The sequence below is a fragment of the Ictidomys tridecemlineatus genome, chromosome 15, assembly GCF_052094955.1.
Source record: "Ictidomys tridecemlineatus isolate mIctTri1 chromosome 15, mIctTri1.hap1, whole genome shotgun sequence".
Lineage (NCBI taxonomy): Eukaryota > Metazoa > Chordata > Mammalia > Rodentia > Sciuridae > Ictidomys > Ictidomys tridecemlineatus.
The window spans coordinates 8,621,754-8,647,142 of record NC_135491.1 but is presented as its reverse complement, the minus strand read 5'-3'; the positions used below and the strand labels follow the sequence as shown (position 1 = coordinate 8,647,142).

At 49.0% G+C, this 25,389-nt stretch overlaps 2 long non-coding RNA genes across 2 annotated transcripts; one reads left to right on the top strand and one right to left on the bottom strand.

Moving 5' to 3' along the window:
• Positions 1 to 4,612: 4,612 nt before the first annotated feature.
• Positions 4,613 to 20,211, bottom strand: LOC144370741 (uncharacterized). Its single transcript, XR_013430673.1, has 3 exons — positions 19,166 to 20,211; positions 18,943 to 19,037; positions 4,613 to 11,368 (listed from the first exon to the last, which is right to left on the bottom strand). It is a non-coding gene; the product is annotated as an uncharacterized LOC144370741 (long non-coding RNA).
• LOC144370742 (uncharacterized) lies at positions 11,359 to 24,779 on the top strand. The gene is made up of 2 exons (XR_013430674.1): positions 11,359 to 12,176; positions 24,237 to 24,779. It is a non-coding gene; the product is annotated as an uncharacterized LOC144370742 (long non-coding RNA).
• Positions 24,780 to 25,389: the final 610 nt, after the last annotated feature.

Here is a 25,389-nt window from a genome sequence, read left to right as displayed (position 1 = left end):
TGGCATTGAATTGCTGCACTTGGATCGGATTCCTATTGTTTCCACTGAGACTCATGGCCCACCTGGGCTGGTGTCCATGGTGATCCACGGTGTCCATGACCCCAAGGTTAGAGACATGAATCTCCAGTGCATTCTACTTGGGATAAGGTGAAGCCTTTGTTATTTATTTATTTATGTATTTATTTATGGTACTGGGGTGGAACCTAGGTGTGCTTTACCTCTCAGCCCCAGTCCTTTCTATTTATTATTCTGAGACAGTCTCTTGCTAATCTGGTCAGGCTGACCTTGAATTTGCCACCCTTTCGTCTTGGCCTGCAGAGGTTGCTGGGATTATAGGTGTGCCCCACTCCCCTGGCTCCTTCCTTTTCTTTACTTTTCCTTCTTTACATTGCAGGGTCCTGAACCCAGCCCCTTGCATATGCCAAGCCAGCTCTTGAGAGAGAGAGAGAGAGAGAGAGAGAGAGAGAGAGAGAGAGAGAATTTTTTTTTTTAATATTTATTAGTTCTCGGCCGACACAACATCTTTGTTGGTATGTGGTGCTGAGGATCGAACCCAGGCCGCACGCATGCCAGGCGAGCGTGCTACCGCTTGAGCCACATCCCCAGCCCCGCCAAGCCAGCTCTTTACCACTGAGCGACATCCCCAGCCCCAGACAAATTTAGATTTAGCCACAGGATAACTGGGAAAAAGATTCAGTATGTTTGTATGCAATATGCGTTCACTGTGCATTCAGCAAATGGGTCAAGTTCAAGCTTAGTTCTGTTCTGGATGCTCAGGATAGATAGGGAGGCAGGAAGGGTACAAATGTCTACCTGGATGGAGAGAAGTGGGGTGGGGGATGGAAAAGAAATCCAGAGAGCCTGGGATCCAGGGGTCATTCGCCAGAAGAAACAATGTCTTTCAATCAACAGGTAAAGGGAAAACCCGTTTTAAGATGGTCAGAGGCTGGGCAGGGGGCCGCACACCTGTAATCCCAGTGACTGGGGAGGCTGAGGCAGGAAGAATCCAACTTTGAGGCTAGCCTCAGCAATTTAGTGAAGCCCTAAGCAACTTAGGGAGACCCTGTCTCAAAATAAAAAATAGAAAGGGTTGGGGATGTGACTTAGTGTTTAAGTGCCCCTGGGTTCCATTCCTGTTTAAAAAAAAAAAAAAAGACATTCAGGGAACAGTGAGATATATCACGGGGTGTCCCATCGTGTCCCATTATGCAGGTGACATTGTCAAAGCAAAGATGCACACAGTCATCCTGTCCAGGAGCCCCTGGGGGAAGTTTCTGCTTTTGTCTATGGAACTCCACTTCTAGGATGACAAGAGGGAAAGCAGAGAAAACAGAAGACGTGAGTGTTTCCCAGCAAGGAGAACCCGGGCTCCAGGACACTGCGGAGGGAGCAGTGTTGGATCACAGGATCCTCCCCTGAGCCAGGGACGCTGGCTGGAGGGAAGGTGGGCGTGGGGTAGCCGGCTCACAGGGGCTCCAGGCCTGCCCGGCCCTCACCCCAGGGAGGCCTCTGGGTTTAATGCCCTGTTTATTCTTAGATCCTTGGATCTCAATTAATGCTCTGCCCACCGGGGTGGGCCTGGGATTTTTCTTATTTTTTTTTTTTTTTTGCATTTCTAGAAAGTTCCCAAGTGATGTTGACACTGCTGTTTGCAGACCACAGTTTGAGATCACTGCTCCAAATTGAGGCTTTCAAACTTGCCAAGTGTTAAGCTACCCAGGGCGTCTTAACATTCCCACGCCAGGTCTGTGTCTGGGGGCAGATGGGCACAGGGTGGGACCTGATGGTGACATGTTTTAAGGTTCCCAGGGGACTCTGATGTGCAAGCTCAATGACCCTATTCTCCGTCAGGTCCTGCCAAACCCTAGAGACTTGATATACTATTATCATTCTGGTATTAAGCAGAAACTAAATTCAAAGTTGCTTTATCCACTTGTCCCTCTTACAGAAACTTATTGTTATGGTTTGGATATGAGGTGTCCCCCAAAAGCTCAGGTGGAAGATGGTGCAAGATGATTCAGAGGAGAAATGATTGGGTTGTGAGAGTCTTAACCCAATCAGTGATTTAATCCGATGACTGAGTGGTGCATTCAGCAAATGGGTCAAGTGGCTTTGGGTATATATTTGTATCTGGTGAGTGGACTCTCTCTCTGCTTCCTGATCATCTTGTGGGCTGGTTCCCTCTGCCACACTCTTCCACCACGATGTTCAGCCTTACCTCAAACCCTGAGAAATGGATCTGGCCTTCTATGGACTAAGATCTCAGAAACCGTGAGCCCTCAAATAAACTTTTCCTCCTCTACAATTGTGCTGGTTGAAAAAGCTGACTAAAACACTTATCTGAATAAAATGTAGACATTTAGCTCAATAAATTGAGTAATCTAGGCATGTTGGCACATGCCTATAATCCCAGTGACTTGGGAGGCTGAGGCAGGAGGACTGCAAGTTTGAGGCCAACCTCTGCAACTTAGCCAGTTCTCAGTACCTTACTGAGACTTTGTTTCCAAACAAACAAAGGAATAACAAGAAGGGGCCAGGGATTTAGATCAGTGGTGGAGTGTTTGCCTATGCAAGGCCCTGGGTTCAATCTACCCTTTCCCCCAGAAAAATCGAGTTCCATAAAAATGTTTTTACAGTCCATCATTATTTTATTTATTTATTTATTTATTTTAATATTTATTTTTTAGTTCTCAGCAGACACAACATCTTTGTTTGTATGTGGTGCTGAGGATCGAACCCAGGCCGCACACATGCCCAGGTGAGCGCGCTACCGCTTGAGCCACATCCCCAGCCCCCCATCATTATTTTATAAGAATCATTTGCATGTACATATTTATTTTTATTTTTTAGCAGTTTAAAAAAGAATTACAAGTGGTGCATACGTATAACTGCAGCTACTCAGGAGGCTGAGGCAGGAGGATTGCAAGTTTGAGAACAGCCTGGACAATTTAGTCAGACCCTGTCTCAAAATGAGAAACAAGCCAGGTGTGGAAGCACTGGTCTGTTGTCCCAGCAACTTGGGATGCCGAGGCTGGAGGATGGCAAGTTCCAGGCCAGCCTCAGCAACCTGGCCACATCCTTTCTCAAAATAAGATTAATAATTTATAATTAATTTTTGTTTTATCAGTGTTGGGGAATGGACCCAGGGCTTCAGGCATGCTAGGCAAGCACTGTACCACTGAGCTACAGCCTCAGCCCTTCAAGATAAAAACAAAAAAGGGCTGGGAGCATACTTGGCAGGGAGAAGATGTTTAAGTTATCAGCTGGTAATTCTGAAGAACATAATAAGGTAAGCACATATATTTTTATTATTTATTTATTTATTTATTTATTCTTATTGAAGAACCTTTAATCCATTCAGGAGAGAAAGAACAAAATAAGAATGACCAGCACAGCCAAGGCTTCTAGGCATGCAGGGCACAGTTCCAGTGCATGAGTCCACAAGGACAGTATGAGGGTCCCCAATGGAGTCCTTCAGGTTTCTTCCAGGGCATTGGCTGATGGGTATTGTACTGCAAGGCATCCTCCAGGCTGGGGTTCCTTTCTATTCTGTGTTCCTCTGGGATGTCAGCCTCAGTTTTCAGCAGTTTCCAGGGAGGAGCTGGGCTCCATGAAGCAGCCTGAGTGTGTGTCTGTCCAATAGCCCGGGCACTGGCACCTCCTGGGAGGTTCAGGGTCCATTGGGCTGCACTGATGGTAGGGCTTGCCTCTTCTTGAGTTGGTGGGAGCTCCTGAGTGGATTCAGCCCTCGTGGATTCTAGACCTGGTATTTGGCCCTTCTCAACTCTCTGTTCCCAAACATTCACATCTCCACAGCTCTGGAGGCACTGGCAGGAGTGGCGGCTCAGAGCAGGAAAATTATCCATTGCCCAGGCCCACGCCTGCTCTGGGTTCAGGCCTGGGGGCATGTTGGTCTCTGGACATGCCCTCCTGGGAGTTGGGGATCCTGAGGTCGACAGAGGGACCGCCATAGTTTCAGCTTCCCTACCAGGCCAAGGTGTGTTCCTGGAGTAGGAAAAGGAGCAAATGATTCAGTCTGGTATGGACAGAACCTTTTTATAGTGGTCTGTCTTCTAGCTCACCTCAGAAGACATATCCAATCACTTTGCAGGAACATTCATTTGCATCACAAATTGATTGAAGAACCTGATAGGATTAAGGTGCAAGTGGACTAATCCTGAAGGCATTGTTGAAATTCCTTGGTTTTGATTGAATTAGATAGTGAAAAGGTGGGTGGGTGTGGGTGGCAAGGCAGGCTCTAGCCCTTGGCAGTTTCAAATCATTATAAAAATTCTCTCCCTGTTTCAGATAAACATAGACAAATTAGCTGGGCATAGTGATGGACCCCTGTAATCCCAGTGTCTTGGGACACTGAGAGAGGAGGATCTTTAGTTCAATCAAAGTCAGCCTTGGTAAGGGTGAAGTGCTAAGCAACTCAGTGAGACTCTGTCTCTAATAAAATACCAAAAAAAAAAAAAATACGGCTGGTAATGGAGACCATTCTCAAGTGCCCCTGAGTTCAATTCCTGGTGTTACGGCTGTTGACCGGTGACGAGTTCTTGCTTCCCCAATGTTGAAGAATAACACCAGAAAAGCACACGCTGAGGCTAGGTCAGAGTAGAAATTAGAAATTTATTAAAGGACAGCAGAAAAGGCTTCTCCTGGAGGAAGAAGGGGACCCAAGAGGTGGAATCCGTAGAAGTGCGGTTGTCTCCCCTTTTTATAGTTTTGGTGATGGAATGTAGGTTGGAAGGCCCGAGGGGTGGGACACAGGTGGGCCAAAAGGGCAAGAAGGACTTTTGGGATGGGCTTATCACTTCTCTGGGATGGGCTATCTCCAAATCTGTTGGGGGCTGTTCATTAATACTTCTTTGAGGTGGACTTTGGCCTAGGGCCTTTTTGGGACTTCATTAACATTCCATGAGTTGTCCTGTGTTTTCCCGGAGTCATTCCCAGCATGGCCTCCAGTTTAGATTTCACTCGGTATTAGACCCGGATTTACCTAACTACACTGACTACCTAATTTTAAATCTGGCTTCATTCCCCCCTCTAATTTGGGAACTCCTTACTGCCGTAAGGAAGGGGGGCGAAGAAGATCTTTCTGGCTTCTTCAGGCTGAAAAGGGACGGTGTGGGGCAAGCAGTTTGGAGTCCCCCTTTAAAATCGGGTCTATCGAGTGGTCCACGATAGAAGTCTGATTGAGAAGTAATAGGCTGGAGGGCCATTTGAGTGATGGGTGGTCTATAAGAGAAACAAGAATTCATTAGTACTGGAACCATATTGATGCAGCAATAAATCCCATAGCACAGGATATGCCAATGAGTATGATGGCAAAGACAAAGACTAACAATGTTTTCCACCAGGAAGTACCAAGAACCAGGAGCTAAGATATTGTTTCCATGACAAGGTTGCTGAGGACATGGCTTCTATCTGAGCATGTAAATCTTTAAGGATATTTGTCACATTGCCAGAAATGTCAGGGATATGAATACAACATTTAACTTTTAGGGTTACAGATGTCTTTTCCTTAAAATACAGTTTAATAATTTAATGTCATCTGATCTTGCAAAATCCTTTTATTAGTATGACCTCTGTGTCTAATAGAGAAATCTTTAATTCTGTTACTTAGGGCTGGATAACCATACTAGCAAACATTAAGCCTACCTGTGTAGGTTAGGAATATCTGTAGGCCTCAAACTAAAAACTACTCTGGCAGTTCCTTTTGATAGTTATCAGGCATTCCTACTTAAGAATCTCTTTTGTAGCCTCCAGTTTACTTATTTATGGAAGTTACATTTAACTATTATTATTATTAAAATGTCCAGGAACAGCTGTGTTTTGGCTTTGACTGTCTTTGCTAAGTGTTTAAGATGAAGCAAGTCAAACTGACTTTTGTTTCTATCTATTGTTAACAGTCAGCTGAGTTTCCCTGGGAGTCCTCGGGGAACTTACAGCAGCTTCTCAGTTCGGCTAGTGCCATTTGCGCTAGGATGGGTCCAGGCCTTGCTTGACCATGTGGCTTCCCTTGGAAGCATCAGGGATGTCTCCCTTCTCTGATGACCCTCCTCTTCACAGCAAATGCACTGATTGGCTTTCTGTCCTCCAGTGGTCTCATTAATCTCCCTGATCGGGAGGTTATGTGGCCTAGAGTTGTAAAGCTCCTTGGAGAAGTCCCCTATTCCCTGATTCAGACTGACTCAGAGGGCAAGAGCCAAATGTTGGTTTTCTTGGCCCTTTTAATTCAACTTTAATTTTAAAACTTAATCTTAAACATCTAGCAAATAAACTTCAACAGCCTTATACTAAGAGTACTGGGCTTTAATGTCTATCTCTCTATCCTGTAGGTGATAACTCATTATCTTAAATTAACCCAGGTTGTGTGTTCTTAAATCAGTAGCTCGGTAACACATTAACAGGCAATCTTAAATCATTTATAAGAAAACTACAAAATAAAATTATCAAGAGTAAAAACATATTTAGTTCATGTAATAGCTACCTTAAATTTTGGCAGAGTTATACATTATAATCCCCTGTTTGAGATCCTGGTAATCATGACAAAAACTAACCTTTGGACACAACTTTAAATGTAAATGTACTGAAATCTGGCCTACTTCTTTCATAGTCACTTTCACATGCAGTGAGATGGGACATAGAGCCTTATCTCAAGTAAGGTGGGGCTCTTCATAAGTCTTAAATACTGTAGTTCTGAAACTGATCTTTGCCTTTTTAAACATTGTTTTACAAAGCCTACATAAATTGTTGCTCAAGTTCACATGAATATTAGCTAACACAACATAATAATCACATCTAAAACATGAATTAAAGAAAGGCTGAAATCTTTTAACCTTTTGTAGAAAAGTAGCAAAGTACTTTTGTGTTTTGCAATAAAACCTTTACATAGATTAGGCTCTCATTAACTTAAAAATACATTTAAATTGTATCTCAGTGCAAAAAGTAACATGGAACTTTACATAACTTATTGATAATAAGTACAGTTATAGAACACAAATGATAAATAAATTTCCAATATGTTTTTCTTTTAAGCCTAAAATTGCCATACAATTTTAGAATACCAGCTTGATATAATGCTCTTTCTAAAGCTTCTACCTTACAGACTTGTATACCTAGAAGATATGAACACATTAATGGCACCAATTACATTGATGTTTTTATATTAACCAAGTTTAGCTTTTAAAGAAATAACATAGCACAATTCTCTAAAACAACAGCACTTGTTTAACCAGCTATTTAATTTCTTTAAGATTACTTGCTCAAAAACTTACACAGACCTTCTTTATATCATTTACTTAAACCCTCTTAATTACTCAATCATATAGACTCTTATCCAGAAACACATTTTCCCTCTATTAAATCCATACCTAGAACCTTCTAGTTTCTCTTTTTTTATCTGTTAACCTCCTTCTGTTCACATTTTGAAACAATACTTGTAAATTTTTGAATTTAAGCAGATTTAACATTTTATTAGGGCCTTTTTGAACACCTAGAAAAACTTATAAGCTTAATTTAAGATCTCTTTTTTATCTATTTACCAAATTTAAATTGAGCCATTTGAATCACGTGAATCAAAGATATTTGGATCTATTTTTTAATTTTTTAATGAGCGCTCCTCATCTGTCAATTGTCTGTCAATCACTGCATGATATATGGACATACACACATACAGACATACTGACATATAACACGATAGTAAAGGCCTTGTAGCTTTTTAAGGTGAAATCTCATTGCAATGTTTAAAAAAAAAACTCCAGTTGATCAAAAATAGAACTTATCAGAGAAACATTAACTTGTCTATAGGTTCAAAATTATGAGCTAAAAAAAAAAAAATAGAATCCAAGAAAAAGGCAAAAGTCCTAGAAAAAATTGACCGGCCAGTAATTAGTAAATGCCATACAATTTACTCTTTGGTTTAATCTAGTTTGAGTTCAGGTAAAAGACACCTTTACTTTTTTTTTCCTTGGGCCTCAGATCTGTCTCTCACTGAGCTCCAGGCTTCTTCTATTTGCATATCAACTTAAGTCCTGACTGAGGTCTGGAAGGAACTGGGAAAACTGGAATTTTGAGCAGAAACTTCATGACTAAGGCATTTTAACCATAAGTCACAATCTTCAGGTTTGGATGTTGAAAATTATGATACAAGTTTAAGATACAATTCACAAAATTTCATCTTTATATCTTCCTACACTAGAAAAACTTGCTCACACAAAACTGAAAATAGGATCTTAATAATATAAAAGCTACCACAGAAGAAATTTTTTCAGGATCATTAAGCCACTTTCTTTGTTCTGAAGTTCCTAAAGTAGTATTAAGTTACATTAAATCGCCTGAAAAATTTTAAAAGAGAACCACACACTACCATGTATATCCAAAATTAAGCTTTTAAAAATTTCCAAGACTGTTGCTATTTAATGTCATTTTAATAAGTCAGACCAACGTTTTAATTCAACACTTTTTCCTAAATCTTACACAGAGAGAAACAGATACCAAATCATAATTTACTATCCTTGCCCAAATCAATGCACTGGTATACCTAGTGAAATATCTTTAGGCTATCCAGTTCAAAAATTGATGAAAAAAAAAATAAAAATAAATGATTGGGAGTTACTTGCCAACTTGGAAGTAGAGTTCTTTTAATTTTCTATCCTAAGTATTTAAGTTCTCTGGCATGAACTATCTGAAATCACAAACTAAACAATTACCTAACCCTAACTTTTAACTGCAAGATTATGCAATGCTTCAAACTCATTTAGATACCAGATGTTACAATGAAGCATCTTTTAGACACACATTTAGCCTAGATTATCCCCAAGAAACAATCTAGAATAACCTTTAAAACAGACCAGATAAGAAAAAACCTCTCCAGGTTTTGAACTTCCATTTAATTATGACTCTTATCAGTGGCACCTTAGATTTCCCATGAGTGGACCAGATGTTCTCACATAGGGGCAACTATAGGTGTAAAATCAAGGGTCTCAGTGTGACTGATTTTACTGCATTCAGGTGGAGTAATCCTTACAGTGCAGGGAAAGAATGAGGAAATTTCCCAAAGCAAAAATGGCTTTGGCAGCTGCTGGGAATTCCTCAGTTTCCCCTGTCACTTATAGGATTAGCTCCTTTGGATAGATCCAATCCTAGGCAATCTGGCATATCTCCTAACTTTCCAGTAGAGTCAGTTTTTATCTGCCTTAGGTAAAGAACACAGCACATTTTAAACATTGGGGCGGTAAAACAGACTATTGAAAGTTACCTATGTACCTTAGAAAACCTGGGCAGATTTTACTAATTATCTCATGCCTTTCTTAGTCCTACAACCTGAATTGCTAACATTTCTGACCTATGAAGGAAGGGGAGCATCCAGGAGGAATGGATGCGGGGTTGGGAGTGTTGCCGGCCCATACGGAGGCAAATGTGATTGGGGCTTTCCCTCAGTGCCATTCATCTACCGATCACCCTAGATACCCCTGAGGGCTGTCGGGAGGGGGCTCAAGAGAAAGGACCTTAGGAATACGTCTGAGAGTAGCCCAGACCGGAATTCCGCAGTTGTTCCAAACTCCTTCCTCCACCTCCACGCATCCGAGGCAGACCGGGATTAGGGACACTGTGTACTCACGCCAATTGCTCTCTGGGCCCAGACAGAAAAGTTGGAAGCGGCTTTGGCAGAACCCAACATGCCTGCTCTGTACCGAACAGGTGATTGAGAGCTGCCTAGGCCGGGAAGCCTCTCACCCGAGTCTTGTAGAGTGGCGGCTGCACTAGTTGCGTTTAAGTAGCCGACGGGTGCCCACCTTACCTCCAGAAAGAGAGAGAGAAAGATGCACCTCAAACAGACATGGGGTGCGTAGAGAGGCGCTTACCTAGGTGTAGAAAAATCTCGGTATGGGACCTCCAATATGTTACCGCTGTTGACCGGTGACGAGTCCTTGCTTCCCTGATGTTGAAGAATAACACCAAAGAAGCATGCGAGGCAAGGTCAGAGTAGAAATTAGAAGTTTATTAAAGGACAGCAGAAAAGACTTCTCCCGGAGGAAGAAGGGGACCCAAGAGGTGGAATCCCGCATATATATTTTTAAAAGAAGGGTGAGCTGGGGATGTAACTCAGTAGGTTCAAGCCTCAGAACCCTCCACACTTAAAATGAAAAATGAGATAATTTTTGCAAAATTGTACAAGATGTCAATCAGAAAAAAAAAAAAGGGCTGGGGGTGGGGTTCAGTGGTAAAGCACTTGCTTAGCCTGTGCAAATTCCTGGGTTCAGTTCCCAGGAACACACAGACACACACACACACACACACACACACACACACACACACACTCTCACACAAACATTGCCACCCATAGTCCACAACTCCCATACCTTAAATAAACCATATCAACAACCTTTGTCGCTATTCTTATACTGAATAATATAGTAGCCAACAAGGTTTACTAAAACCCCTTTTAACTATTTGACTCTTTCCCTGAAATTCCTCTACAGAAAATGCCTGATGGAAAAGAACGTAATAGGGAAGGTTTTTATTGTTACTTTCATGTGGCAAGATCTGTAGAGTTAACCCCGGGGCGGTGGTGCACGCCTGTCATCCCAGCAGCTCAGGAGGCTGAGGCAGGAGGATCGCAAGTTCAAAGCCAGCCTCAGCAAAAAGCAAGGCATTGAGCAACTCAGTGAGACCCTGTCTCAAATAAAATACAAAATAGGGCTGGAGAAGTGCTCAGTAGTCCAGTGCCCCTGAGTTCAATCCCCAGTACCAAAACAAAACAGAACAAAAAACAACAACAACAAAAACCCCACAAGGTCATTAACGTCAGATCAAAGAGGAAGCCCTTTCAGTGGCTCAGGCAGAAGGGACGGGGCCTGTTGTGATGCCCTATGGCCACCAGAGGACAACAACACACCACTGTCCACCATGGGAGCGGCCAGCGAGGGCTTGCTCCAGACTCCTCCCAGGGACCAGCGAGGCTTGCTGTGGACCTCAGGAAACAGACGTTTCTCAAATGCAGAAGGACAAATGGCCGGCAGAGGCACATCAGGACCACACTAGGTCCCATCTCACGGCAGCCGGAATGGCAATCGTCAAGTACACAAATAATGAATACCGGTGAGGATGTGGGGAAAGGGACCCTTGAGACTGTGGATGAGATTGTGAAGGAGTTCGCAGAAGCTCCCCCAGCGACTAGGCATGGAGCTGTGGAGGTGCCCGCCTGGCATCCGGCGGCTCCGAGCCAAGGCAGCATGGAAATGTTGAGGTCCTGGGCTGGGGATGTGGCTCAAGCGGTAGCGCGCTCGTCTGGCATGCGTGCGGCCCGGGTTCGATCCTCAGCACCACATACCAACAAAGATGTTGTGTCCGCCGAGAACTAAAAAATAAATATTAAGAAATGTTGAGGTCCTACTTATCAATACAAATCAATAAGTAGGTGTGGGCATATAGCTCAGTGTAAAGTGCCCCTGGGTTCAACCCCAAGTTCAAAAACAAAACAAAAGAGAAAACCTAACCCAAACCCAAAACAGAAGCCCCCCAGAGTCAAAACAAAACAACCTGTCCCCCCAGAAACGGGGTCACCCTAGGACCCAGCTATGCCACTCCTTGGCATTTATCCCAGAGGATTAGCGTCAGCTTACTGCAGTGATGCCTCGTTCTGGAGATGTGATTCCCAGCGGCCAGGTTGGGAACCAGCCAAGGGGTGGGTAGGTCAAGGGACAAACATGGCCAGTGGAGCTTGGTTCAGCCATAAAGAATAATGAAATCATGTCATTTTTCAGGAAAATAGATGGAATTGGAGGATGTCACGTTCAACAAAATAAGCTAGACTTAGAAAGTCGAGATCCCGTGTGGTCTCTCAGCTGTGGAAGGTAGAGAGACAAATAAACAAGGGATAATGTCCTTGGACTAGAGGGAGGGGCCCAAGGTGAGGGCGGAAGAGAGGGAAGAGCTGGGGCTGGGGATGACACGGCCCATCATGTTCTTGGTTCCTAGTGGACGTCATCAGTGTTTTATACCGTGGTGGACTCCACTCTGGGCCTCTCTTCCTGGCAAGGTTGGAGAAGTGGGGGAGGGAGGGGGAGAGGAAGTCCAAGTGAGAAAAGCGCAGACATGCCCCGTGGTGTGGGCTCTGGGTCGGCTTGTCGAATCGGATTGACTTGGTCTTCCTGCCCCTCTCTGAGGTGAGTCCAGTGACCATGGCCATCTTTATTTTATTTTTTTATTGGTACAGTGTAGTTGTACATAACACGGGTTCATTTTGACAGAATCACCTCTCGATGTAGCTTTGATGTGCCTGTCCTGATTGCCAGAGAGGTGGAATCCTTTTTTTTTTTTTTTCCTGTTTGTTGGCTGTTGGTATTTCTTTTACATAAATAAATATATATATATATATATTGCTGTCAATGCTCCTTTATTTTTTTTATCTACATGTGGTGCTGAGAATCGAACCCAGCGCCTCACCCATGCTAGGCAAGTGCTCTGCCACTGAGCTATAGCCCCAGCCCTTCATATTTCTTATTTTGAGAAATATCTGTTCTTTTGCTGTCTTATTGATTTGGTTATTTGTGTGTGTACGTGTTAAGTTTTTTGAGTTTTTTTACATCTTATGGATATTAATGCCCTGTTGGAGAAGTATCTGACAAAGATCTTCTCCCATTCCGTAGATTCTCTCTTCATACTCTAAATCATTTCCTTTGCTGTGCACAGAGTTTTTAATTTGATGCCTTCCCACTTATTGATTCTTGGTTTTGTTTCTTGAGCTTTTGGGTCTTGTTCAAACACTCAATGTCTGCACCAGTATGATAGAGTGTTGAGCTATGTGTTTTCTTCTAGCAGTTGCAGAGTTTCTGGTCTAATTCTTAAGAATTCTTAAGTCTTTGATTCGACTTTTGTGCCAGGCGAGAGGTAGGGATCTGGTTTTGTTCTTCTACATATTTGCGCCAATCTTTATAACCACTATAACCAGAAATGAATTGGTCATGAATGCTTTCCTATAATATGTCCATTTTGTGGATGAGACAGTAGCTCTGAGAGGTGAAGTAAAGGGGGAGGCATAATTAGGGAGAGATAAACATCTGTTTTCTGAGAATCCATCCTTAGTACCGGGAGCTGGATCACTATTGCACTGTGATGGCAACGGGGACCCCATCTCTGGTGGCAGGTGAGAATAGACACCCCCTGCCAGGTGCTGTTCTGTTAAAATTCTCTGCTCAGTCATTGCGAGATGCTGTGTGTGAAGTACATGGCATGGCGTCCAGTGCAAATTGAGCACCCACTGAAACCCTCTGTATTTACAGATATCACTTCTTTTAGTGCACTTTGCTTTATTGGGGGTTTGTGGGGCCTTGGGTTGAGCAAGTCTGTGAGTGCCGGGTTCCCAACAGCCCAGGTGAATGTTAACATTTCTTTTCATCAATAAGACACATTGTAATTAAGGTTTGTACATTTTAGACACAATTCTATTGCACACTTAAGAGATCACAGTATAGTAGACTACTTAACTTTTCTTTTTTTTTTCTTTTTTGGTACTGGAGACAGAACTCAGGGGCACTAAACCACTGAGCCACGTCCCCAGTGGCTCAAAATAAAATTTTGCATTTTATTTAGAGACAGGGTCTCACTGAGTTGCTTAGCGCCTCTTGTTGCTGAGGCTGGCTTTGAGCTCGTGATCCTCCTGCTTCAGCCTCCTGAGCTGCGGGGATGACAGGCGTGTGCCACTGGGTGCCACCTTGCCTGGCGACTTAGCGTTTTTATGTACTGGGAACCAGTAAGTCCTCCGACACCCTTTACTGCTGTGCTCGCTCTGTGGCAGGGTTTGGCATCCACCTGCAGAAACTCCATCCCTGTGCGCTGACCTTGCTTTTCCTTTGATCGCTGACCTCCTTTAGTCATCTGCCCGAGGTCAGGATGGGTCATCCAAGCCAGGCTCCTGCCAACTAGGGCCGGGGTCCAGACCCACCCTGCTCCGTGTGCCTCGAGGGAACGTTTTCCCCTGTCCCAGGCCTCCTGCTGAGGTGCACCACATATTGGCACCAGAGCTGGGTCTTCATTTCCTAGATACAGAAATGGAGACTTAGGGAACAAAATCGTGTGTCTGGGTTCAGAAGTCCTCATGACCCCAGGGACCGTTCCCGGGCAGTGGGTGGACCCATAATGTGCGGCCACTAGGCTCCTTCTGCTCCTGGTGCCACTGTGCATGACAGTCATTTTAAGCTAAAGTCAAGGGGATTTTTTAAAAAAAATTTTTTTTTAACTTTTATTTTTGGTGCTGGGATTGAACCCAGAGGTGCTCCCAGAGCCACATCTACAATTAATTTTTTTTTTTTTTAATTTTGAGACAAGGTCTCACTAAGTTGCTGAGGCTGGCCTTGAACTTGAGGTCCTCCTGCCTCGGCCTCCCGAGCTGCTGGGATTATGGCGTGGCCCTCTGCACCCGGCAAGGGTGCTCATATTTCACATGACCAAAACCCTTCCTCATCCCCTGCCGATGCTTTACATGTCTTGATGGCACCGATTCTCTCCTCAAACATCACCCTTTCACCACTGAGTGAACCTCCAACTGACCAAATGAGGGTGAGGGCAGAACAGCACCACCCTCTTTATCACGGCCACAATGTGATGATGTGTTCCAAGAAAGAGAAGAGAAGGGGCATCTGCAGATGTGGAGAGCCACCCAGAGAGCTGCCCAGTCCGCCCAGATGTGGACCCACCACAGGACAGAAGCCTTGGGAAGGCTACTCCGAGCTCATGGCACACCGTACACGACACCACAAGGACCCCTCGGCGTTTTGTGCAAATCCATCCAAAACATGGTCCCCCCCACAAATTCCCCAACTCTCCTGGCCCTCGTGAATGACCTGATGACTGACAGGGAGGGCCAGGGGTTGATCCCAGGGCTTCCAGTCCCCATTCCACACATGCGCTCTGGAAAACGCGGTGCACACCGGAGTCCACACCTTCCTCAGCCCTTCTTCCTCTGGACTCACCCTCACTGGGTGGTTGGGTTCCTAGTGCTTTGAGGAATCTCCTTGGCACCAGGTACTCTGCGGGGTGCCAGCCTCATTTCTCAACATTGGGATCCTGGATGTAGTCGACGTTCCGCCTTCACTCCTGACAGACCCCTAGATGAGACGCCTTGCCCCCACCCTCACAACACACCTACGAGACAAGCAGGACCCCTCCGACCCCAAGCCTTCAGTGTGGACACCCAAGACACCAGAATGACCTTGTGAGGGAAAAGCCATCGCCATTTAACAGCAGAAAACACATTTGACAGCATTGTAAGATTTCTAGTTTTCCCGTAGCCTTCTGGACATTTGTAATATCACCAAGAGTTTTTCAAAACCCGAGTGTGCCAGGAGGTGAATAGGGAAGCTGGTACCTTTGAACAAGCAGGTGGTTAAAGAAGCAAAGATCTGTGAAGGCAAAACGAAAGAGAATGCACAAAGCAAAAGAAATGGAGGTGACCTTGGCGGCCAGGGACATTGTCAAGGGGAAGCGCGGCAGCCACAACGAGGGTGTGGGTGTACAGGGTCTCAGCAGAGTCAGGTCTTTGGGAGGAGGTAGCGACTCTGGGTGGGCTTTGGGTGGGCAGGGGGATGTGGGCTGAGTCACAGCAGGAGGGAGTCCTTGAGCCACCAGAGGAAGGATGCTAGATCAGGGACCTTGTGAGGGTTCAGAGTCCCCAGTTTCCTTTTTCCCTGGAGGGGCTGTGAGTTTCCACCTCTTTAATCTGATAACTCGAGCCACAGGATTTATGGCACGAACCCCTGTGAGGTGCAGGTGCAGGGACAGGAGATCAAGCAGGGAACCAGGTGAGATCCGGAAGTTTCAGACATTATTCCCAGGGGAACAGCCCCCCAGGAAAACCTTTCATCTTCTCCTCCTACAGCTGACCAAAGGCCTTGGCTTGGGCCACTGTGAAGTGATTCTCCCAGTCCCCACAGGAGCCCGGCAAACACGAAGCAGAGACTCAGAAGAGAGCTACCCACAGGTCTGACCCCAGCACATCACCTGGGAAGGACACGGGGCTAACAGCAGAGCGTCCAGGGCTCACCGGGGAGCCGCCTGACCCTCACACCCCTTCACACTTTACCCACCTGGAAAGGGTTTCCTGCCTGCCCTCTCGTCTCTCCTGGCCCAGCCCACACACGCTGGCCCTTAATGATGGCGGCCACATCTTCTGAAACGTCTGGAACCTCTCTGCTTCTCACTTCTGCCATTTCCACCACCTGTGGCCAAGCCAACGGCATTTCCGACCTGGACGACCGCAGCAGATGGGGAGAGGTGCCTGGGCTCTGACTGCTGCCTTTACAAGTTCTCCCCAGTGCGGCAGCCCCCAGGATCTCTCCCCAGGCCAGGGGTCCAGCCCCTTCCTGCTCCGTCTCCCCCATCCTGGGTGTGACTCTAGGTGATGGGTCCCTTGTGACTCTCCGTTGCCTGTCACCTGGTTCTCTGGCTCAGCCTCACAGGCTTCCCCTCTCCTCCCTCCTCCCCGGGGCTCTCCTAGCAGAGTGTCGTCTTGTCCATTCAAGTCTCGGCTCCAACGCAACCTTTCAAGTGAGGTCTCTCATCACCATTTAGAGTCCTCCGTCTCCACCCTTATATTCTCACAGCAGGGATCAAGATGGACCTGCTCTGCGTGCGGCTCGTGTGTGCATAGGGTATGGATTCCTAACCTACCAGGAAATCAACATTCTTAAAATATTGCCTAAGACTTCGTGTTTCAAAGAGTGACAGACATATTGTCTATACTCAATAAATAACGACTGAAGGGATTTATGGAAAAAACCAGGAGTGTACTAACAATATGGCCATTTTACAGGTGAGAAAAGAAAGTCCTGGGTGGGCAGCCCAGCAAGAAAGCGATGGAGGCAGAAACGACGTCCCCCACGTTGATGGGGGAGTCATGAGCACAGCATTATTTTACGTATCCCATAAGTTAATTTGGAAATGGCAACGTGCTAGTTAGATTAGTGTGACCTTTAGACTAGTCTATTAATTGATATAGATCATGTAAATACAAATAGCATAACTCAACTCGAATGAATATGAATAATAGAGCAGAGGTCTGGTATGTACCTGGTGTCCTGTGGATGTTCCTCTCCTGTTCATCATTATCTTCATGGTTAGAAGAGTTTGTTTTTTTAGTGGTCAATGGACTTTATTTTATTTATTCATATGCGATGCTGAGAATGGAACCCAGTGCCTCCCACGTGCTAGGCAAGCGCTCTACCACGAGCCCCAGCTCCAGCCTTAGGAGAGTTTTTGTGGATTTTCTCTGCTCATGTGTTGCCCAGAACATGACTGGCTACTGGTGACCCAGAAAGAGGTCCTCCTTCCTAGAATTTTGGTAAATTTAGTATTTCAGGCTTCCCACCCTGAAACGTCAGGCCCCGAGGACTTCACCACAAGGTGGTGGTGGCTGGGCGTGACTCCACCCTGGCTCCTACCTGTGAATGCTTTGCCACGATAGACCTTGGGAGGAAACAGGGTGAAGGAAAGTTCCAAGCCACACGTGCTGCATACAGCCGGCGCTTATCTCAGTGCTGCAAACAGAACCTTCCAGGAAAGCTCTGATCCAGGAGGGAAGTTGGACATCACCGGGGGAAGCCCCTGCGTGTGGTGGTGAGGCTCCTGTTGCTGGACGCAGGGCGCCTGCTGATCCTGGAGCAGGATGAGGAGTGGGCTGCTGGGGCCGGCTGCTGGGGTCTGCTCACTGGTGGCTGGACGACTCCGCGGGTGACTTTTCCTTTGTCTCACTGGGCTGGTCAGTCAGAGGAGAACCCCGTATTTCTCCTCCTGTGCCCCACGTGTCTGACCAATGCTAATTTGAAATCCTGCGTATCCCACAGGTATCAATTTCTGTTTTTCCTCAATCCTCAGCCGTCAGAAGTCTTACTCCAAATTCTTGGGCGAGGGCTGCCATACCCACACCACCGACGGGGTGGCCGGCAGGGTGGGGTGCTCCTCAAGGAGTGGAGGCTGGAAGTCTGGACGAAGGTTCTGGAAGCTTCCTTCTGAGGGTTTCTGGGAGGATCCGTTCCAGGCCTTTCTTCTTGGTGGGGGGATGGTCGTCTTCTTCCTGGGTCTTCAGATTGACCTCCTTCCACGTCTCTGTCCAAATGTCCTCTTCTGAAGGCACGAGTCACAGTGGACCGTGGCCCGTGTAATGGCCTCCTTTTGACCCAGACACCTGGGAAAGGCCCTGTCTCCAGAGGCAACCGCGTTCTGAGGTCCTGGGGGCCGGAGCCGCCCCTGACGGTCATGTGACAATGGTGTGACGTGTTCAGGAAACCCACGGAGCTCAGGTCTCTATCATGTTTACTCTTCTGTGTTAACGACGTGATGATTTTGATATTCTGACCAAGGGACGTTTGGATGTTATAATGCGGTGGCTCAAGTGTCTCTACCCATGTTGGTGGCTGCACTTTAACTTACAAAGTCAGCATATGCTTTTATTAATATGTCTTTCTGTTGATTGAGCAAAAATCGTAGTAAAGTGCCTATTCTGTGATGTGTAATAACCAGAGACAGGAAGGTGCAGAAATATCCAATAACACAGTGGTTCCAGGGCTGATTCTCCGGGGCTGGGCTTGGGGTTGTGGGAGGGGTGGGAGGTCCGGGAGGGCAGCAGCTCTCTCTGCTGTCACAGGGGCCCGCCCAGGCAGGACATCTCCATGGCGCCTGCCCCTCCCAGGCCCTCTCAGCTTCCCCCCAGCGCCTGGGCTCCAGGAGCCGGGGCTGGTGGCGCAGTCCCCTCGGTGAGGGTGCTTGGGACGGTCAAGCAGAGCAGGGCCATGCAGGCCCAGGGCTCACTCACTCTTTGTGACCCCTGAGAGGCTCTGCTTTGACGGGGAGCGTGGAGGGGAGAAACTGAGGACCAGGGACGTCAGGGGCAGCGAGGATGTTGGGGCGCGGGCAGGCGCTGGCCATAACGGGGCTCACCCTCTGCAGATCCTCATAACTCAGCAGCAGGACGTTCTCCCTGCGACTCACGGACATCCAGCCACGAATGTGCTCACACCATGATCCGTAGGGCACTGCGGGGTGGGCGCAGGGGTGCAGGTGACACACTGCAGGAGAGCAGAGAAGCTACACTCCTCCCCACGCCCCAGCCCCTGCCAGGTGGTTAGGATACAGCTGACAGATGACACGCCTGTGTACTTACAGCGTCCCGGGATTCCTCTTCTCACCATGGTCACCACTCCCTCTACGTCTGCCTTCCTCAGCGGCTCTGACAAAGATTAGCCTCAGGGAGGTCTCTAACAGTGGGATTAGCTCTTGGGTCTCCACTGCCCTACACACATACACACACACACGTATGCACACACAGACACACACAGGCATATGCACACACATGTATGCACAAATGCACAGACACACACACGCACATACACACACATGCATGCATACACACACGAACACACATGCATGCACACATAGGCACACACAGGCATATGCACACACATGTATGCACAGACACACATGCACATGCACACACATGTATGCACACATCCACAGACACACGCATGGACACACATGCACACACACATGCACACACATGCACACACATGCATGCACACACACGTATGCACACAGTGAAATGTTGGGATCCAGATGAGTGGCCTAGTCTTCACCTTGCATGCCCATAGTTGGTCATCGCTGGTGGCTAGGCAGCCTTGTGGCTTGTGCCACGGGAAGGACCTGCACAAGAGGGGAAGCCACCTCTCCTCCAGGACAGAGAGAGCTTGGGGGACGGCTCTCTCCAGGAGCATCCCGATTCCTCCTGAGGGCAGGGCCTCTCCCACTGTCACCTCTGACAGGTTCCTGCCCCTCCCAATGTTGTCACCCTGGTGCTAAGCTCGTGACACATGGCCACAGGGGGACATTTCAGCCATATCCAATCCATAGCGTTCTGCCCTGGGCCCCAAGGCAGGCCTGTCCTCCCCACAGGCCTGAAGTCCCCACGGTCCAGCACGCTCAAGAGTTCAAGTTCAAGGCTTCATCTGAGACTCAGGCCGATGTCTTTCAGGAGTGAACTCCGTTTCCCTGCTTCTGGCGTCCCTGGCTTGCTTCCTGTGGCTCCTGTGGTGACAGAGGTCACAGAATGACAGGAGCAGACCCCTGGGGCCTCTCTCAGCAGTGGAGGTGGGGTCTGGAATTTGGTGGCAACAGAAAAGAAGCTTTTTCAGGGCCACAGAGCATCTCTCCCTTCTTCTGGTGGCACCCAGGAGGAAGGAACGGGGTCAGCCTGCCCCAGAGGCCACCCAATTGGAAATCGAGTGGGTAAATCTGCATAAATATGGGGCAGACGCTTGAGTGGTTCTACTATATTGACTTTGAGCTCCCGGTTGGTGCTATGTTCTGAATATGGATTGATGCCCCAAACTCAGACAGGAGTCTCATCCTGGAAGTTAAACTCAGGGTATTAAGAGGGACAAGTGCAGCTGGCCGTGTACAAAGGCGTGACCTTGGGAAGTGATCTGTTTAGGTCACTAGAGTCATGGGTCGTGATGGATCCCTGTGGCTTTTCAACCCCCCCTTCTTCGTTTTTATGGCACTGGGACTGAACCCAGGGTCACTCCACCGCTGAGCTTCACCCCAGGCCTTTTTATTAAGACAGAGTCTGGCTGAGTTGCTGAGGCTGGCCTCTAACTGGAGATCCTCCTGCCTCGTCCTCCCAGGTAGCTGGGATTACAGACATGCACCACAGTCCCCAGCCTCTTGTGGCTTTGTAAGGAGGGGAAGAGAGAGCACACAGAGATCCAGGAGCACTCTCCTGAGGATGAGAGGCCGCCCAGGGGCCCCTCACCAGTGCCTGTGCCCTGCTCTTGGGTTATGGTACTTCTGGAACTGGGAGCCCACATAGACCCTTTTTATTTTAAAGTAGTCTGCCTTGGGGATTTTGACATAGTCATGAAAAGCTGACTGATACAACTGGATAAGCAAGAAAGGCCTGTGCAGGAGTTCAAGGGAGAGGGGGCAAGGGTGGGGTTGCAGGTGATGGCGTCATCACCCACCACCACGGATTCCATTTTGTAAGATTCCTAGGGGCCTCTGAAGCACAATCCAGGCTTTTCTAGACACCAGTGGCAGGATCAAATACTCCACTAGTGGGGGCTCCCTGCTCAGCCCTGAGGTCCATCACGTGGCTTCACTGCCCCCTTCTTCCGAGGGGAGGCTGGGCGAGGCAGAAAGGAGGCCTGAAGCCTTCAGCTGGGGGCCGCGCTGCTCAGACAGCACTCTATGCTGAGGACGGGGGAAGGAGGAGGTTAATTGTGCAGTGTGTGGCAGGCGACTGCAGTGTGGCATGCAGGTGAAGCCCAGCGGGGAGGCCACCAGGATCCAGGTGAGGAGCAGCAGGGTGGCTGTGGAAGCGATGGCTAGTGGATACTGTTATTCAACAAGGGCGACCAGACACCTGCCACGGGACAAGAGCCGTCCCAATACCTGGGGACCAACCATGAGCTCTGGAGGTGCTGGCGTTGTAGTGTGAGGCTCAGGGATAAGGGACTAAATAGGCGCCTGTTGGTGACAAGGACCAAGGAAGGGAGCAAATAGAAGAGTGGAGCTGGGGGTGGATGTTGCCTTAAAGGAAGGAAGGATCCCTGACTGGTGACACCACAGGGCTCCATCGAGGTTCTGGGACTTGGTTACGAGTTAGATAAGGGAAGGTGGCCAGGGGCATGAGGCAGGGGTGGCCAAGAGAGGACACTGTGTGGTCAGGGTGGAGCTGGGCCTCAGAGGAGGCTGGTTCTGCTGCTTGATCAGGAAGAATGGGAAGCGGCGAGTTCAGGGTGTGGGAAAGATGTGCTCAGAGGTGGACACAGGGGCTTTGGTGCCTGTAGCGCCCCCTGGTGGACACACGGGCTTTGGTGCCTGTAGCGTCCCCTGGTGGACACACGGGCTTAGGTGCCTGTGGCGCCCCTGGTGGACACACGGGCTTCAGTGCCTGTGACACCCCCTAGTGGACACAGGGGCTTAGGCGCCTGTGGAGTTCCTGGTGGACACACGGGCTTAAGTGCCTGTGGTGCCCCCTGGTGGTCACACGGCCTTAGGTGCCTGTGGCGCCCCCTGGTGGACACACAGCCTTAGTGCCTGTGGCGTTCCCTGGTGGACACACCGGCTTCAGTGCCTGTGGCACCCCCTAGTGAAACAAGGGCTTTGGTGCCTGTGGCGCCCCCTAGTGGACACACGCGCTTAGGTGCCTGTGGTGCCCCCTGATGGACACACAGGCTTGGGTGCCTCTGGGGGCCCCCTGGTGGACACACGGGCTTAGGTGCCCGTGGCGCCCCCTAGTGGACACACGGGCTTCGGTGCCTGTGGCGCCTCCTGATGGAAACAAGGGCTTCGGTGCCTGTGGTGCCCCCTAGTGGACATACGGCCTTAGGTGCCTGTGGAGTTCCTGGTGGACACACGGGCTTAAGTGCCTGTGGCGCACCCTGGTGGACATATGGCCTTAGGTACCATGTTGCCCCCCTGGTGGACACACAGGCTTGGGTGCCTGCAGTGCACCCTGGTGGACACACAGCCCTATGTGCCTGTGGCACCCCCTGGTGGACACTCGGGCTTAGGTGCCAGTGGAGTACCTAGTGGATACACGGGCTTAAGTGCCTGTGGCGCCCCCTGGTGATCACACGGCCTTAGGTGCCTTTGGCACTCCCTGGTGGACACACCAGCTTCGGTGCCTGTGGCGCCCCCTGGTGGAAACAAGGGTTTCGGTGCCTGTGGCGCCCCCTGGTGGAAACAAAGGTTTCGGTGCCTGTGGCGCCCCCTAGTGGACACACGTCCTTAGGTTCCTGTGGAGTTCCTGGTGGACACACAGGCTTGGGTGCCTGTGGCGCCCCCTGGTGGACACACAGCCTTAGGTGCCTGTGGCGCTCCCTGTTGGACACACAGCCCTAGGTGTCTGTGGCACCCCCTGGTGGACACTCGCGCTTCCGTGCCTGTGACGACCCCTAGTGGACACACGGGCTTAGGTGCCTGTCCTGCTCCCTAGGGAGCTGTCTTTGGGCGATGGAAGCTTGCGAGGTCCTCGCAGTGGGGATGTGGGCTTTTCCCACAGCGTGGAGAGAAACTGCAAAACTGAAAGCACCAAACCTCTGCTCCCAGAGAGTACAGAGCTCCCAAAGCCGCTCAGACTTTTTTTCTTGGTACCAAGGATTGAACCTGGGGTGCCTAATCACTGGGCCACACCCCCAGCCCCGTTTTAATATTTTAAAATTCTGAGACAGTTCTCACCAAGTTAGCCTCACCGAGTTGCTTAGGGCCTGAGTTGGTGAGGCTGGCCTTGAACTTGCAATCCTCCTGCCTCAGCCTCCTGAGCCACTGCGATCACAGGTGTGAGCTACTTCTCCCGGATTACTCAGAAAATTGTGAAGCAGAAAGGAAAAAAAGGAGAAAGGGAGCTTTGAAAAGAAAGAACTTTTCCAAAGAATGCTGGAAGGTCAGGATTTCATTTTTCAGGAAGACAAGCTGACTTTCAGAAAGTCCCAAATCAGGGAGAGCTGAGAGAAGAGCATGAGCAGAGGGTCAGTGCTGGGAACTGAGCGAGGAGGACAGCCAGGCGGTTCCCCACGGGCAGCGGGAGGGCTGGGCTGCGCTGGTGGGCGGCAGAGCAGGAACCTGGGCAGGTCTGGTTTCCGGGGTGATGGGCGGTGCATCCACAGGAGGTGAGATACAGGGCGGCGTCCCACACTCCCTCTGCAGAAGCCTGGGGCACACAGGGGCCCAAGCTACCCTGGGTCCTCCTGGGCTCTGGCTGGACCTCAAGCTCAGCTTCTGCCTTCTGTGCTGCACAACTTTGATCAGCCCAGACGGCTGCCCGGTGCCCTTCCAGGACCCAGACCCCAGCACCCTCTAAACCCGAGGATCCCCTGGCAGAGCCCCCCCATCCCTGGGCTCTGGGTCCTCTCCCTCTGGGTATCTCCTCCTTGCCTTTGACCTCCAGAGCCCAAGGGCCCTCTCTGTTTTGGTTCTCTTTTTGCAGAGCTGGGCACAGAACCCAGGGCCTTGGCTCCCAGTGTCAGACCAGCTCCCCACCACCCAGCCAGCACCCTGCCCTTTATTGGATGACCCAGGGTGGCCTGGAGCGCACCATCCTGTTGCAGCCCTGCAGACCTCTGGATTAGAAGCACATGCCCTGTTCCAGAGCCGCCCCCTACATGCACCTTCCACCTGGGGCCCAGGAAGGTTTGAGAAGTCCCTCTACATCTTTCCGTGTCTTCTTGTCTCCCCAGGATTGGTTTCTGATTAAGCAGTGGTTTAGAAGCCAGCCCCCGGAGTTCTCAGGTGACTGCTTTGTACACTCAAAATTGGACAGCGATCTCCCCACCTGGTCTGGCTTGTTCTGTTCATGTGCATCTGCCAAAGGTGACCAGCGGAGTGTTCCAGAAGAAGCCCTTCCCAAGCGCCCCTGGACCCTGGTGGTACATGGCAATCAAGAAGCCGCCTTGAAGCGCCTTGCACATGACCTTCCAGACGTCCTTGAAGAGGAAGACAAATGAGATCCAAGATTTTTCTGAGTGGGTGGGGGTTCTGCACCTGCCCCATCCCACAGGTCCTCCCTCTGGCCACTCTCCATCTCTTGTTACCCCCACCTGTTTGAGTCACCAGGAGTGTGTCTGGGTCTCTGGGAGTGGAATGAGTGTTCCTGGGTGCACCTCCTTCCCTTCATGCTTCCCCGCACCCTGCAGGAGGTGAGGCTGTGACCACCTGCTGGTTTGTGTCCTAAGGACATTGTCCCTCATGAAGAAAGTCCCATAATAAAGGTTTTTCCCATTCGTGTTTATTTTCATTTGTAGGATCTGGCTTTTGCAGTTACCTGTTGGTAACTACCAGTGAGACTCTAGGGATTTACTGGAAATCTCTAGAGGCTGACAGGACTGAGAAGCCTGGTTTTCAAGTGGCCGTGGACAATGTCCGCAGGCTGTTTCCGAGACCACATGGTCGGCTCACAGTGGCAGTCAGCAGTGGGGCTTTGGGAGATGCTCGGCTTCCTCCTTTGGAAGTGCCCCAGTTTTTTGGGGGGTGGGGATTGAAGCCAGGGTGTTCTGTCACTAAGCTGCCTCCCCAGCCCTTATGTTTTCGACACAGAGTGTCCCCAAGTTAAATAGGACCTCACTAAGTTGTTGAGGCTGGCCTCAAAAGGTGTTCCCGCCTCAGCCTCCAGAGTCTCTGCCTGGCTGCTGTGGGGATTTTCCCTCCTGATGCGGTGGTTTATGGAGAAGCTCATTCAGGATAAGTCAAAGGCCCACTCACGCGTGGGTCAGTGTCTGTTTTTGGGGCCCATGGTCTCTCTCACTGCATCAATGTGCTCCCTTTCTGTCTTCACCTCTCCCTTCCCCTTCTGTCCCCACATGGCCACCCTGGTCCTCAAGTGTCCCCACAGCT